Consider the following 14,736-nt stretch of genomic DNA (forward strand, 5'->3'; position numbering starts at 1 on the left):
GCCATGGGATCTTTAACATCACATTCAATGTAGATTTAATATCTCATCAGAAAGACAGCACTCCGTTCGTACTGCACTGGAGTTTAGATTTAGCACTCGAGTCTCTGGAGTGTGACTTTACCCCACCAATCATCTGACAGAGAGACCCACCGAGCCACAGTTCAACCTTGGTTAGTCAACGAGAGGCAAAGGCTCAGCGCTAACCAGAAAGGAAAATAAAAGGGAGAAAATAAAGTCAATAGGGAAGTTCAGTCTTGGCCTGTTTACTTTAATAAACGCTTGGAGATGGAGGAGTGAAAACAGAACAAAAAACACATTTCCAATACTGTTCTGTTAAGGGCTGCTGGTGTACTTGCCTCCAAGACATGATTTCCCTGAGGTTCAAAATTGTGAATTCCTCTCAAGTGTCTGCAGCACATCCTGCTGCAATGCATAGCTTTTCCAATCCCAAACTTCAAAGAGTAGGAGGGCCATTCGATCCATCGTGCTTGCACGGACTCTCCAAATACGCAATTCCCCGACTGCCATTCCATCACCTCTCACCACAACCCTGTACATTCTTCCTTTACAAGGTAACAGTCAAATTCCTTTGTGAATGCCTTGATTGAACCTGCCCCCCACTACACTCAGGCACAGCATTCCAGACCTTAACCACTAGCTACGTGAAGAAGCCTTCCTCATGTTGATTCGCCAATTACTTCAATCTGTGTCCAGGGGCAACATGGTGGTGCAGTGGTTAGCACTGCTGCCTACGGCACTGAAAACCCAAGTTCGAACCCGGACCCAGGTCGCTGTCGGTGTGGAGTTTGCACATTCTCTCCATATCTGCGTGGGTTTCACCCCCCAACCCAAAGAGGTGCAGGTTAGGTGGATTAGCTACGCTACATTGTCCCTTAATGTGAAAAAAAATGGGTGCTCTAAATTTATTTTTAAAAATACATAGCGTCTTTCTCGATCACAGGATGTCCCAAAGTGACTTTCCAGCTAATTAAATGCTTTTGAAATGCAGCCACTATTGTAATGTAGGGAAAGCAGCAGCAAATTTGTGGACAGCAAGTTCCTACCAGCCAATCTGTCTTTGCGATGTTGATTGAGGAATAAATATTGAACAGGACACCACAGGAGAAACTCCCGTTCTTCAAAATACTGCTGTACGGGCCGGGATTCTCCCCCACCCGGCGGGGCGGGGGTCACGGCGGGATGGAGTGGCATGAACCACTCCGGCGTCGGGACGCCCCAAAGGTGCGGATTTCTCCGCACCTTTAGGGGCCAAGCCTTAACCTTGAGGGGCTACGCCGGCGCCAGAGTGGTTTGCCACCCCGCCAGCCGGCGGGAAAGGCGTTCGGCGCCACGCCAGCCGGGGGCCAAAGGGACTTCGCCGGCCGGAAGAAATCGCGCATGCGCCAGAGCGTTAGCGGCTACTGACGTCAACCCGCCATGCGCAGGGGTCACTTCGGCGTCTGCCATCATGGTGAATATGGCCAACGCAGAAGGAAAAGAGTGCCCCATGGCACAGGCCAGCCGCCGATCGGTGGGCCCCGATCGCGGGCCAGGCCACCATGGGGGCACCCCCCCGGGGCCAGATCCCCCCCCAGGACACCGAGCCCACCCGTGCCGCCAGTCCCGCTGGTAAGGAGGTGTTTTGATTCCCGCCGCGGGACGGCATGTCAAACAGTGGGACTTCGGCCCATCGCGGGCCGGAGAATCGCCGGGGGGGGGGGCAGACCGCCGACCTGGTGCCGGAGACGGTGGGGGCGGGATTTCACGCCGCTCCCCGACAATTCTCCGACCCGGCGGGGATCGGAGAATCCAGCCAAGATCTTTTAGGAGGCAGAAGGGGTTTTGGTTTACCATAGAATTCCTACAGTGCAGAAAGGCCATTCTGTCGATCAAATCTGTGGAGACCTTCTGAAAGAGCATCCTAGGCGCATTCCCCTGTCATATCCCCGTAATCCCACCTAACCTGCACATCTTTGGGCTGTGGGAAGAAACCTGAACACCCAGAGGGAACTCATACAGAACAGAGAGGACAAGCAACACCACACAGTCACCCAATGTCAGAATTGAATCCGGGGACGCACGGTGGCACAGTGAGTTAGCCCTGCTGCCTCATGGTGCTGAGGTCCCAGGTTTGATCCCGGCTCTGGGTCACTGTCCGGGTGGAGTTTGCACATTCTCCCCGTGTTTGCGTGGGTTTCGCCCGACAACTCAAATAATGTGCAGGCTAGGTGGATTGGCCACACTAAATTGCCCTTTAATTGGAAAACATTAATTGGGTACTCTAAAATTAAAAAAAGAGAGAATTGAATCCGGGTCCCTGGCGCTGTGAGGCAGCAGTACTAATTACTGTGCCACCGCGCTGCCCTGTGCCGGTTTACTGTCTCATCCAGGGTGGCATGATGGCGCAGTGGTTAGCACAGCTGCCTCATGGCACCAAGGACCCAGGTTCAATCCCGGCCCCGGGTCACTTTCCATGTGGAGTTTGCACATTCTCCCCAGGGCTGCATGGGTCTTACTCCCACAACCAAAAGAATGTGCAGGGTATGTGGATTGGCCACGCTAAAGTGCCCCTTAATTGGAAAGAAGAATTGGATACGCTAAATTTATTTTTAAAAACGTTTCATGTCTCAACACAGCAGAATAGTGGTTAGCACTGTGGCTTTACAGCGCCAGAGTCCCAGGTTCGATTCCCTGCTGGGTCACTGTCTGTGCGGAGTCTGCACGTTCTGTGTGTGGGTTTTCTCCGGGTGCTCCGGTTTCTCCCACAGTTCAAAGATGTGCAGATTAGGTGGATTGGCCACACTAAATTGCCCTTTGTGTCCAAAAAGGTTAGGAGTTATTGGGTTAGGGGCATAGGGTGAAGGGAGGGCTTAAGGGGTCGGTGCAGACTCGATGGGCCGAATGGCCTCCTTCTGCATTGTATGTTCTATGTCTATGTCAACCAAAAATCATCACTTCCAAAAGTGTAGCACTACTGAAATGGAGGGGGAGATTCTCCAAGCCCCGCACTGGGCCGGAGAAGGCCGCAACCGCCACAACGCCGGCGCACGATTGGTGGGGAGAATCAGCGCCTTTTGCGCTGCCGCGTTTGACGCGCCACTGGCCGTGGGCCGCTGGAAGCAACGGGTTGGGGGGAGCGATCCTTCACCGGGTGGGGGAGCCTCCAATGGGGTCAGGCCCGCGATCGTGGCCCACCAATCGGCGGGCCGGTCTCTCCCCCCCCCCAACCCACCCCCCCCGGGCCTACATTCTGCCGCGGCCGGTCCCTGAACACCGATGCCATGTTGAATCGGGGCCGGCGCGCTGAAGAAGTCCCCTGCACATGTGCGGGTTGGTGCGGCGCCCATTTGGCGCCGGGAAAGGAGGCTGGAGCGGTTCATGCCGCTCCAGCACCGTGTTCGCCCCCAATCGGCGCCCCGTGCCGTCTCGCGCCGTCATTAACACTAGGCTCCATTTGGGAGAATAGCTCCCGGAGTGTCAGCTTGGAATTTTACGCCAAGTCTTGCAGGTCGATTGTACCCACAATGTCCGATTAAAGTGGCAGCAAAGTAAAACTCTTAACCTACTACAAGCATCAATCGCAGTTCAGTACAATGCTGGTTAGATCGCCATGAAAGCTCTCAAACAAGCAGCAGATATGGTACCAGTGTGATGTTCAATTACCCACAGCGGCTCATCTTACGCCTCTGCAATCGAGGTGGTATATAATAGGCTGGTAATTCTGGAACAAACTGCCGTGTTGATCCATATCCACCAAGCCATGAAGAGTGAAAATACATTCAACTCACTCTAGACTGATTAGAATCCAAGTTCCACTGAAACAGCGTAACATCTTAGTAAGTTTTAAAAATACTCGATAACACTGGTAGATCTAATATTCCTGCGCCAATTTTATACCCATTCCCTTTCTCTACCCCTCCCCCTGCAATGGCAATGATTCATACTGTGTATAGTTTCACATGCACTGATAGTCCTCTGGGACGAAAACAGAAAATACTGGACAATCGCAGCAGGTCTGACAGTATCTATGGAGAGAGTGGGGAGCTAACGTTTCGAGTCTGGATGACTGTCAAATGAAGTCCTCTGGGACCTTGCCCTCGAGGTCATTCTTCATCTAGAAAGCCTAAAACAACAAATATTGGCAGATTATTGGAACTGGGGCAGAGTTTGGGGACAAGTATTTACATTACACGCAAGATCAAAGTTCTTCACAGATCATTAAATAAAAATCTTGAGCAGGAACCCCAGCAATTTTCCTCCAATTACCAGATCAAGTTTCAAGAATCAGTCTGAAAGCCAGAACATGCATCTTCTGTAAATACGAGCTAGTCCATGTAGCTTTTAAAAATGTACTAATGGCAAATCAACGCTAATGTTTATTATTGGCATCCTGAAACCTCTCTGTATTGGTATGGTAAAATGCATTAGTAGCTATGGGTCAACAAAATCTTGTTGCAAACCATTATTAATTTGAAATAACCAAGTCGTTAGCATCTAATATCCCCATCCACACCCCCAAAAGCTATTTCAATTACCATTATTCAGATACACGCTGAGCAAGTCAGCTCCAGGAATCGAAAGACAGTTCGACTGCTATCGACTGCACCTGCACCAATACCAAGTCTCGCATTTGCAGTCCAATCTGCTAACAACCGCACTAGCAGAAAAACCCCCTGTGACACAACACACACATATATATTATACACACATATGGACATATCACAGAGTTTAAAGTCTAATACCACATCTCCTGCTCATCCCCACCATTTGTAGGTGAGGTGGACCGATCAAGAGTGATTACGGTGACAGGCTGAGCTTGCGGTCTCTGCTTGACCCTGCATTAACGTGACATAAACCCAGCAGCAGTGCCTGGAGAGAGAAACAGTAGGATATCATACAACACACATTTTATGGATCCGTGTGTGTGAACGCTCAGCCACTGCCTGTCTGCAAATGCAACTGTGGCAATGTCTCAGCAGCATGCCGAGCAAAGCTGATGTGTGCATTTTGCATGTCCACATTCTCAGACATTGCAGAGACTCGGTGCCCACCTGAATGATGCTGCCAGCGAGCAGATTCATTAATCTGCAGCTTCCTCCAGCAGCCAGACGGTGCCGCGGTGACGTCACGCGCTGACATACCACCAAGCCCGCCCGCGCGCTAGCCCCGCCTCCTACCCACGCGCCTCAGCCCCGCCCACGCCGACACTGCCGGCGCGCGCTAGCCCCGCCCCCTGCCCGCGCCGCCAGCCCCGCCCCCTGCCCGCGCCGCCAGCCCCGCCCCCTGCCCGCGCCGCCAGCCCCGCCCCCCACGCGCCGCCATTCCTTGCTCCGCCTCTCCTAACTTTCCCTCCCTCCTTTCTCCGCTTTACCTCTCGTTCTCTACCTCTCCTTATCCCTCTGCTCTTCCTGCCACTCGCTCACTCACTCACTCCTGACGTTACGCTTTTACACGAGCGACCATCCCATCCCCATTCCGGTCCCTGTACCGGACAAGGGCAAGCCTGCAGTTATTACCAAGACTACAACTCCCGGCGACTCCTTCCCCAGAGAGACTGCGCATGCGCAGCGGGGTCGTGGTTGAAGAACACGTGATGGACCTCGATTGTCTCTCACTGTGGCCTCCCCCGAGAGCGCCACCTGAAGGAAAGCACTCACTTGCAATTCCGCTCCCACCACCTTCAGGACATCCCAATGTTGGGGTCGCCAACCCGGGAAAGCCAGTTTTAAAATTAGTCCCAAACCCCAATATCCCAGCCAAATCTATTATTTAAAAAAATAAATTTAGAGTACCCAATTCATTTTTCCAATTACAGAACAATTTAGCTTGGCCAATCCACCTTCATCTTGTGGGGGTGAAACCCACACAGACATGGGGAGAATGCAAACTCCACATGGATAGTGACCCAGGATTGAACCTGTGACCTCAGCACAGTGAGGCAGCAGGGCTAACCCACTACGCCACCATGCTGCCCAGCCAAATCTGTTATTTGACTGTCAGTAATAATGAAAACCAAAATAGACATGTATTGACAGCGTTTTAAAATGTTTTGAAAAGCAAGTCGTTAATTGAAAGATACTTTCTCACAAGTGCAACTTTGAAGATGTTACTGAATTAGTAACCAGAGACCTCAGCTAATGCTGTTGAGGGTTTGGGGGGGGGGGGGGGGGGGGTCATGGGTCCATGCACCTCAAAACTGAATTTAAATTCAGTTAATAAATCTGGAATAATAATAATAATCTTTATTGTCACAAGTAGGCGTACATTAACACTGCAATGAAGTTACTGTGAAAATCCCCTAGCCACATTCTGGCGCCTGTTCGGGTACACAGGGAGAATTCAGAATGTCCAATTCACCTAACAAGCACGTCTTTCGGGACTTGTGGGAGGAAACCAGAGCACCTGGAGGAAACCCACGCAGACATGTGGAGAACGAGCAGACTCTCCACAGACAGAAGCCCAGCCCGGAGTCGAAACCTGGACCTTGGCGCTATGAAGCCACAGTGCTAACCACTGTGTTACCGTGCTGCCCTATAAAGCTAGTCTCAGTAATGGTGATCACAAGTTTGTGAATGATTTAAAAACCCATCTGGTTCGCTATAGAAACATAGAATTTACAATGAATGAGGCATTCGGCCCATTGAGTCGCACCATCCTTGGGAAGGAGCACGCCACCCAAGCCCATTACTCCACCCTATCCCGTAACCCCAGTAACCCCCACCTACCCTTTTTGGACACTAAGGACAATTAGCATGACCAATTCACCTAACAAGCACATCTTTGAACTGTGCGAGGAAACAGAGCACCCGGATGGAAACCCACGCAGACACGGAGGAAGAAAACGTGCAGATTCCGACACAGCAGTAACCCAAGCCGGGAATCGAACCCTGGGACCTTGGAAGCAACAGTGCTAACCACTGTGCTACTGTGCCGCCCACGAAGAACACTAATGTCATTTAGGGAAGGAAATCTGTCGCCCTTACCTGCTCTGGCCTACATGCGACCCCAGACCCATTGCAATGTGGTTGCCTCTTAACAGTCCTCTGAAATTGCTTGGCAAACCATCCGATAGAAGGATTTAGGGATGGGCAAGAGATGCTGGCATTGCCTGCAGTGCCCACATCCAATGAGAGAAGAAAAAATGAGTTATTTGATGGAACTGATTGGAGCAGGGTCTTTCTTATGTTCTGATAAGGACAGAGGCACGATTTTAAATTCAGGACCGAATTGTGTCTGCATACTCTCGTCCACTCATTCCTCCACTTTACCCGAAGACCAAACTTGATACTGATCCTCCAAGTGCAATGCCACAGATGATTAACTCATAGAAATAACAAAACAAAACGTGTGTTGGATCCAAGAATGTCCATCCAGCACCTTCCCTGGGACATCAAACCATCCTTCAGACATCAGGATGCCTGGTTCGATGATGTATAAGGTCACCATTCTTTAACACCCTCGCTGATATTGAAAAACCCTGTATTCAATTTTCCTTGCTGTAAAATCCACACCTCCTCAATTCAATCCTGATGCTTTGCCAGTAGAAAGTTAAAAGGCTGAATGCAGATTACGTCGCTGCCTTCGACAGTAAAGTGAATAAGATGGTTCCTGTATAATGGGTCTTTTGTGTTGAAAAGGGTATAATGGATTGTTAAGCCTGAAAGCATTTTGCTGTGCTATTGAATGTAAATTTTAAGCTTCCTGAACAAATTACCTTTTAAAAAGGTATTTTTATTGAAGTTTTTCATTTGAACAAAAACACTACAAACCCACAGGAATGGTACAGCTCAGCACAAAATGTCTCAACATACATGGATCGAGGAGGGCAGGAAAACAGCAATATGGCTCACTCAGTACAATCATTTTAAAAAATAAATTTCGATGTACCCAATTATTTTTTTCCAATTAAGGGGGCAATTTAGCGCAGCCAATCCACCTACCCTGCACATCTTTGGGTTGTGGGGGGTGAAACCCACGCAGACACGGGGAGAATGTGCGAACTCCACATGGACAGTGACCCAGAGCCGGGATTCTGACCCGGGTCCTCAGCGCCGTAGGCAGCAATGCTAACCTCAGTACAATCATTAGGCTCAATTTGGCACCTCTGTATCCACCGCCAGAGAACAAGGGAGAAAAGGATCAAGCCATGAAAACATGGTTAGAAGGTGCGCACCTTCCCAAGCGGCGATTGCACACAATGGCCACGAGAATGCAGGATATGTTCTTCAGGGCATGTTCAAGAGTGCACTGTGGCGCAGTGGTTAGCATTGTGTTTTAAAAAAACAATTAAGGGGCAATTTAGCGTGGCCAATCCACCTATCCTGCACATCTTTGGGTTGTGGGGGCGAGACCCACGCAAACATGGGGAGAATGTGCAAACTCCACACGGACAGTGACCCAGAGCCGGGATCGAACCTGGGACCTTGGTGCCGTGAGGCAGCAGTGCTATCCACTGTGCCACCGTGCTGCCCTAGCATTGCTGCCTACGGCGCCGAGGACCCGGGTTCAAATCCCGGCCCTGGGTCACTGTCTGTTTGGAGTTTGCACATTCTCCCCGTATCTACATGGGTTTCACCCCCTGCAGCCACCTGGGGTGACCATTGCCCAACACAAAATGGAAGATTGCAAGGAATGCAGGGAAAATTGGACAGGTTGTAAAAAGCAAGCAGCTTGCAGAGTGCTTGTATATTTCGACTGCTACAGAAACCAGTTTGGCTGTTGCTGAAGCCAGACAGCGCTATGAAAAGAAACAGTTAGCATATTAAAGAGGCAATACCGGGCGATCTCCAGGCACAAAAGACACAAGTTAACACTAATCGATACATTGGATGGAAGGCCAGACTTTTCGGCGCCAAAGAAGCCCAAATAAATGAGCCCCAGAACCGCCCCAGTGATCGAGCAACTGCCTGCTATTGGGGAATTCAAATCAATCGATTGGGAGGAGACCCAATCGATTACAAGAGTATAGAGGGTCCGCCCAGGTGGGCACAAGACCCTGAGAGGAGTATTAAAGCAGAGACCCCGACCCCAGCTCGCTCTCTCTGTCAGCCTCTCCTTGACCAATTAGCCCTCCCAGCAGAACACCGTTGCAGCAGAAGAACCTTATGCAGGAGAGGTCTGGGCAGAAGCCGCCAGCAAGTAAGTCACAACGCACGCTACGGGAATAGACACTCCTGACCCCTTTAGACCATAACCACTGGAAGCCTGCGGACCCTGGACAAAGATAGAAGCCGTTGTTCCCAGATCCGGCAGTCCCCTTATCCAGATAAGTATTTGGCCTAGTAGTGGTAGGATTAGTCTAGTCTTATAGTTATATGCATGATTAGTAGATTATTGTAATATAATCAACGTGTCTTGTTTGAACTTACAAATTGGTGTATGGTTTTATTGCTTTTAACTTGACCTTGAAACTTGTGGCGGTATCTTACCGATACCTGGCGACTCCAAAGCTAAGTAACGAAACAGAGCCAAATTGAGTGTTAAGCACACTCACCCAGAACGAGCAACGGACCTGGGTTCAAATCCCGGCCCTGGGTCACTGTCTGTGTGGAGTTTGCACATTGTCCCCATAGCTACATGGGTTTCATCCCCACAACCCAAAAGATTTGCACGTTAGGTGGATTGGCCACGTTAAATTGCCCCCTAATTGGAAAAAATAATTGGGTAGTCTAAATTTTTTTTTAAAAGAGCGCACCTGTACATATCTCCTCCAACTCCAGCAACAACAGATGCACCAATGACACCTTCTAACATCCTCCCCTCGGACACCAAACCTGTGTGTACCCCTGCAGGAGCCCCACCATAACAAAACAGAAAAAATACAAAGAATATTTGCGAGAACCCCAGTTCTGAAAAGATATCTTACATATAACATAAGATGCAACATCACCCCAAACTCAGGCACAGTACAGAACAATGAACTTCCCCGTATTTATACAGAGGGGACCAGCAGCTATAGATTCGGGTGATAGTCAGTACAAAGAACAAAGAACAAAGAAAATACAGCACAGGAACAGGCCCTTCGGCCCTCCAAGCCTGTGCTGAGCATACTGCCTGTCTAAAGAAATCTTCTATACTTCCTGGGTCCGTATCCCTCTATTCCCATCCTATTCATGTGTTTGTCAAGATGCCCCTTAAATGTCACTATCGTCCCTGCTTCCATCACCTCCTCCGGCAGCGAGTTCCAGGCACCCACTACCCTCTGTGTAAAAAACTTGCCTCGTGCATCTCCTCTAAAGAGCTGCGATGCATTGGCCGGGAATGCAGTACGCCAGCGGCTCCCACAACTGAATCGAGACAGTGTAAAAAAAGGGTAAAACTACGGAGGAGCTAAGAATCTCAGGATAAGAGGACCGAGATACAACCACAGGTCCGTATTCCTCCGGTCACACCCCCACCATAGGACGAAGAAGGGAAGAAGCTGCTCAGTCAGATAAGGAATGTCCCAACCATAAAAGGATATCAACCACAGTACAGGACCTGACTCAACCCCACACACTTGTGTGCTAAAGATTCATCTCAGGACGTTCGTAATAAGTGCCTTCGAGAAGGAACATCCCAAGCATAAGGGAGACAACTGGATATCCGCCAAAGCACCGGACCTGGTCTGGTGCAGAACATTCATACACAAAGGAGTCAGTACCCCTAGGATACCCAGTACACGCCAAGACCTACCACCCAACTGGCCGCACTCCTCAATAACCACATCCAGGGCAGCACACCAGCCCCGCCGACACCAGAAAAATCACATCAGCCTCGACCAGGGGACCCCACTACCAAAGAGAGAAGAAGGCTCCAACAACGTAGAGGCGTAGCAGACAGACCCTGACTACAACTAATCGAGCAAGGATTAATCGACCAAACCCAGGCGCATGCCATCAGTCATTTCCTCCAACTCCAATAGCTCCACAAACACCAACCGCAAGGAAGAATGACAAGGAACCCACTCCTCTCCAGAATACATGATCTGTCCGGGCCTTCGCAGGAGATTAGCACACATTCTCAAAAGTAAAAGTAAACAAAATCAAAGCCGAATACTATTAGGGCACTCCTCAAATCCACAGTTGTTAGCACTGTTGCTTCACAGCGCCAGGGATACGGGTTCGATTCGTCGCTGCGGAATAAGAACATATGAACATAAGAACTAGGAGCAGGAGTAGGCCATCTGGCCCCTCGAGCCTGATCCGCCATTCAATGTGATCATGGCTGATCTTTTGTGGACTCAGCCCCACTTTCCGGCCCGAACACCATAACCCTTAATCCCTTTATTCGTCAAAAAACTATCTATCTTTATCTTAAAAACATTAATGAAGGAGCCTCAACTGCTTCACTGGGCAAGGAATTCCATAGATTCACAACCCTTTGGGTGAAGAAGTTCCTCCTAAACTCAGTCCTCAATCTACTTGCCCTTATTTTGAGGCTATGCCCCTAGTTCTACTTTCACCCGCCAGTGAAAACAATCTGCCCGAATCTATCCTATCTATTCCCTTCATAATTTTATATGTTTCTATCAGATCCTCCCTCATCCTTCTAAATTCCAACGAGTATAGTCCGGTCTACTCAACCTCTCCTCGTAATCCAACCCCTTCAGCTCTGGGATTAACCTAGTGAATCTCCTCTGCACACCCTCCAGTGCCAGTATGTCCTTTCTCAAGTAATGAGACCAAAACTGAACACAATACTCCAGGTGTAGCCTCACTAACACCTTATACAATTGTAGCATAACCTCCCTAATCTTAAACTCCATCCCTCTAGCAATGAAGGACAAAATTCCATTTGCCTTCTTAACCACCTGTTGCACCTGTAAATCTGCACGTTCTCCACGTGTCTGTGTGGGTTTCCTCCGGGTGCTCCGGTTTCCTCCCACAAGTCCCGAAAGACGTGCTTGTTAGATGAAATGGACATTCTGAATTCTCCCTCCGTGTACCCGAGCGGGTGCAGGAATGTCGTGATTAGGGGCTTTTCACAGTCACTTCATTGCAGTGTTAATGTGAGCCTACTTGTGACACTAATAAAGATAGTAAGAAGTCCTGTCCGTGTGGAGTTTGCACATTCTCCCCGTGTCTGCGTGGGTTTCGCCCCCACATCCCAAAAGATGTGCAGGATAGGTCACGCTAAATTCCCCCTTAATGGAAAAGGTAATTGGTCTGTAAATTTATTTTTAAAAAGATAGTAAGAAGTCTTACAACACCAGGTTAAAGTCCAACAGGTTTGTTTCAAACACGAGCTTTCGGAGAGCAGATCCGTCCTCAGCTGCGCTCCGAAAGCTCGTGTTTGAAACAAACCTGTTGGACTTTAACCTGGTGTTGTAAGGCTTCTTACTGTGCTCACCCCAGTCCAAGGCCGGCATCTCCACATCATGGCTAATAAAGATAGTTATTGTTATTGTTGTGAAGTGAGGACTTATCTTACCCTATCACCTGACACCAACCAACCACCCACCTATCACCCCATCGTGGCTCTACTCATCTTCTCTACAAATGAGGTAAGGGATGTCTAAAATGCGAGGATTACGGCACATTTAAAAACAAGGGGCAAGACCATGCACAAACCACATATCACATATCAATATGGTTTTTGCCAGAATATAACAGGTGATCCTCGCCCTCGTGTTCCAATATCAGGAGAAAAGACAACAACTTGAAATCAACCGCACAATCACACGGGAATAAAGTCCAGAATTACTGATGAACTGCAGGATAATGACAGCATCCATATCACTTGGAAAGGCCAAAGCCATGACAGGGATGTCGAGCACTCTTCCGGACCTCTCAAAAGTTCCATGGAACAAAGTTCTATCACCTCTGTCACAGCCGGGGCCGAATGACTCAATATGACTAGCCACGTTTAACGTTTAATGATGAACGTCAAGGACAGGATAGTATAAGGCCAGTGGTTGGGGCCTCCAATAGGCTCCAGGCCTCGAAGACTGAATACAATGCGCTCCATCGAACCTGAATTGCCCAGCCCTCAAAGTAAGATTGCGTAAGCATGGCAGTCGATTCTCAAACTCAGTCGGGGACTCGCCTCCCACTCCTCGCAAGAGACCGGGCTGACAAACACTCTTTGTCGGGCCCTACTCCCCGAGTCAGTCAGTCAGGATAGATGGTGTACCATGCAGCAGGATTTCCAAGAACTAAAGGTGAACCCACACCATGGAACTCGTTCTATCAAATACCAGGGCTCTCTTCTGCATTTCCATTATTTTCTCAAGGATATTTAGGGCAGCACGGTAGCATTGTGGATAGCACAATTGCTTCACAGCTCCACGGTCCTAGGTTCGATTCCGGCTCGGGTCACTATCTGTGCGGAGTCTGCACATCCTCCCCGTGTGTGCTTGGGTTTCCTCCGGGAGCTCCGGTTTCCTCCCACAGTCCAAAGATGTGCAGGTTAGGTGGATTGGCCATGATAAATTGCCCTTAGTGTCCAAAATTGCCCTTAGTGTTGGGTGGGGTTACTGGGTTACGTGGATAGAGTGGAGGTGTTGACCTTGGGTAGGGTACTCTTTCTAATTTACCTCGGCTCCTCATCACCAAGCTCTGGCCAGGATCATCCAGGGACATATTGCAAGGCATATATCCCAATTATGGGATGAGCATCAAGATAAAATAAAGGATTAAAAAACATTCGAAACTCGCAAAAACATAACCGTTCCCGTGCTCACATCACATGAACCCCGCAAACTACTTTGAAGGTGGGCTGGCGAAACTTGTTGGATTCCGACAATTCTACTGTCTTTTCTGAATTTTGCCGGCACACGCTAAAATATAGGCCAGAATATTCAGGATGGCGAGCGGCACGTGACACGCTCCCACTGACTCGCAGGAGCACACTACCATATCACACTCTACTGATTCCCAGCTGGAGGCTGGTTTAGCTCAGTTGGTTCGACAGCTGGTTCATGATGCAGAGCGAGGCCCGCAGCGTGGGTTCAATTCCCGGAGTGATTGACGTTATCCGCCTTCTCAACCTCACCCCTCGCCTGACATGTGATGATCCTCAGTTTAAATCAGCAGCTGTCAGCTCTCCACCTCAAAGGGGAAGCAGACTACGGTCATCTGGGACTATGGTGACTTACCTTACCTGGGACTAAGCCATTATTAAGGTGGGTCCCGAAGGTAGGAGATGCTCTGAAATGAAATGAAAATCGCTTATTGTCACAAGTAGGCTTTAAATGAAGTTGCTCTGAAAAGCCTCTAGTCGCCACATTCCGGCGCCTGTTCGGGGAGGTTGGTGCGGGAATTGAACCGTGCTGCTGGCCTGCCTTGGCCTGCTTTCAAAGCCAGCTCTTTAGCCCTGTGCTAAACAAGGGGGCGATCGTGGTGTCAGGGGGTAGGCCTTTGCAGTAGGAAGGGCCTGAACTCCCAGGTCCCTAAGGGGAGGGCCCTGCAAATCAGAAGGGAACTTCAGATTGAGGCCTTTCTGCCCAAGATGGAGAATTATTCCTTGTTCTGTTTCCCACCCTTCTCTGACCCATGTCCGCCAACCTAAAAATTGAAGCTGGATGGAAATAGGCCACTTTAAAACCTTAATGGGGAAAGGTTGGGTTTCCTGGCCAAGGCCATGCCCGGCCACTGTCGGATCCTGGGGGGGACTTTCATCGGTGCAATTTTACTCTCCCTCCACCCGTCCCCTGGAACCTGCCTGAGTGGAGAGTAAAACATTCCCCATAGTTTTGCAGGTACTGGCCATCTTCCAAACCTTTTCCAATTGACCATTTATGTTACAGCTCAGAAT

The 14,736-nt window shown here is 49.5% G+C and overlaps 1 protein-coding gene across 1 annotated transcript in view; it reads right to left on the reverse strand.

Annotated features, from left to right (window-relative positions):
• The window catches only part of asphd2 (aspartate beta-hydroxylase domain containing 2), a 63,622-nt gene extending 58,498 nt beyond the window's left edge, over positions 1-5,124 (reverse strand). The window contains 1 exon segment of the mRNA XM_038813561.1: positions 5,052-5,124. The gene's annotated coding sequence lies outside the window, so the exon portion shown is untranslated.
• Between the last annotated feature and the right edge of the window lie 9,612 nt (positions 5,125-14,736).

This window comes from Scyliorhinus canicula, chromosome 1, assembly GCF_902713615.1.
Source record: "Scyliorhinus canicula chromosome 1, sScyCan1.1, whole genome shotgun sequence".
Classification (NCBI taxonomy): Eukaryota; Metazoa; Chordata; class Chondrichthyes; order Carcharhiniformes; family Scyliorhinidae; genus Scyliorhinus; species Scyliorhinus canicula.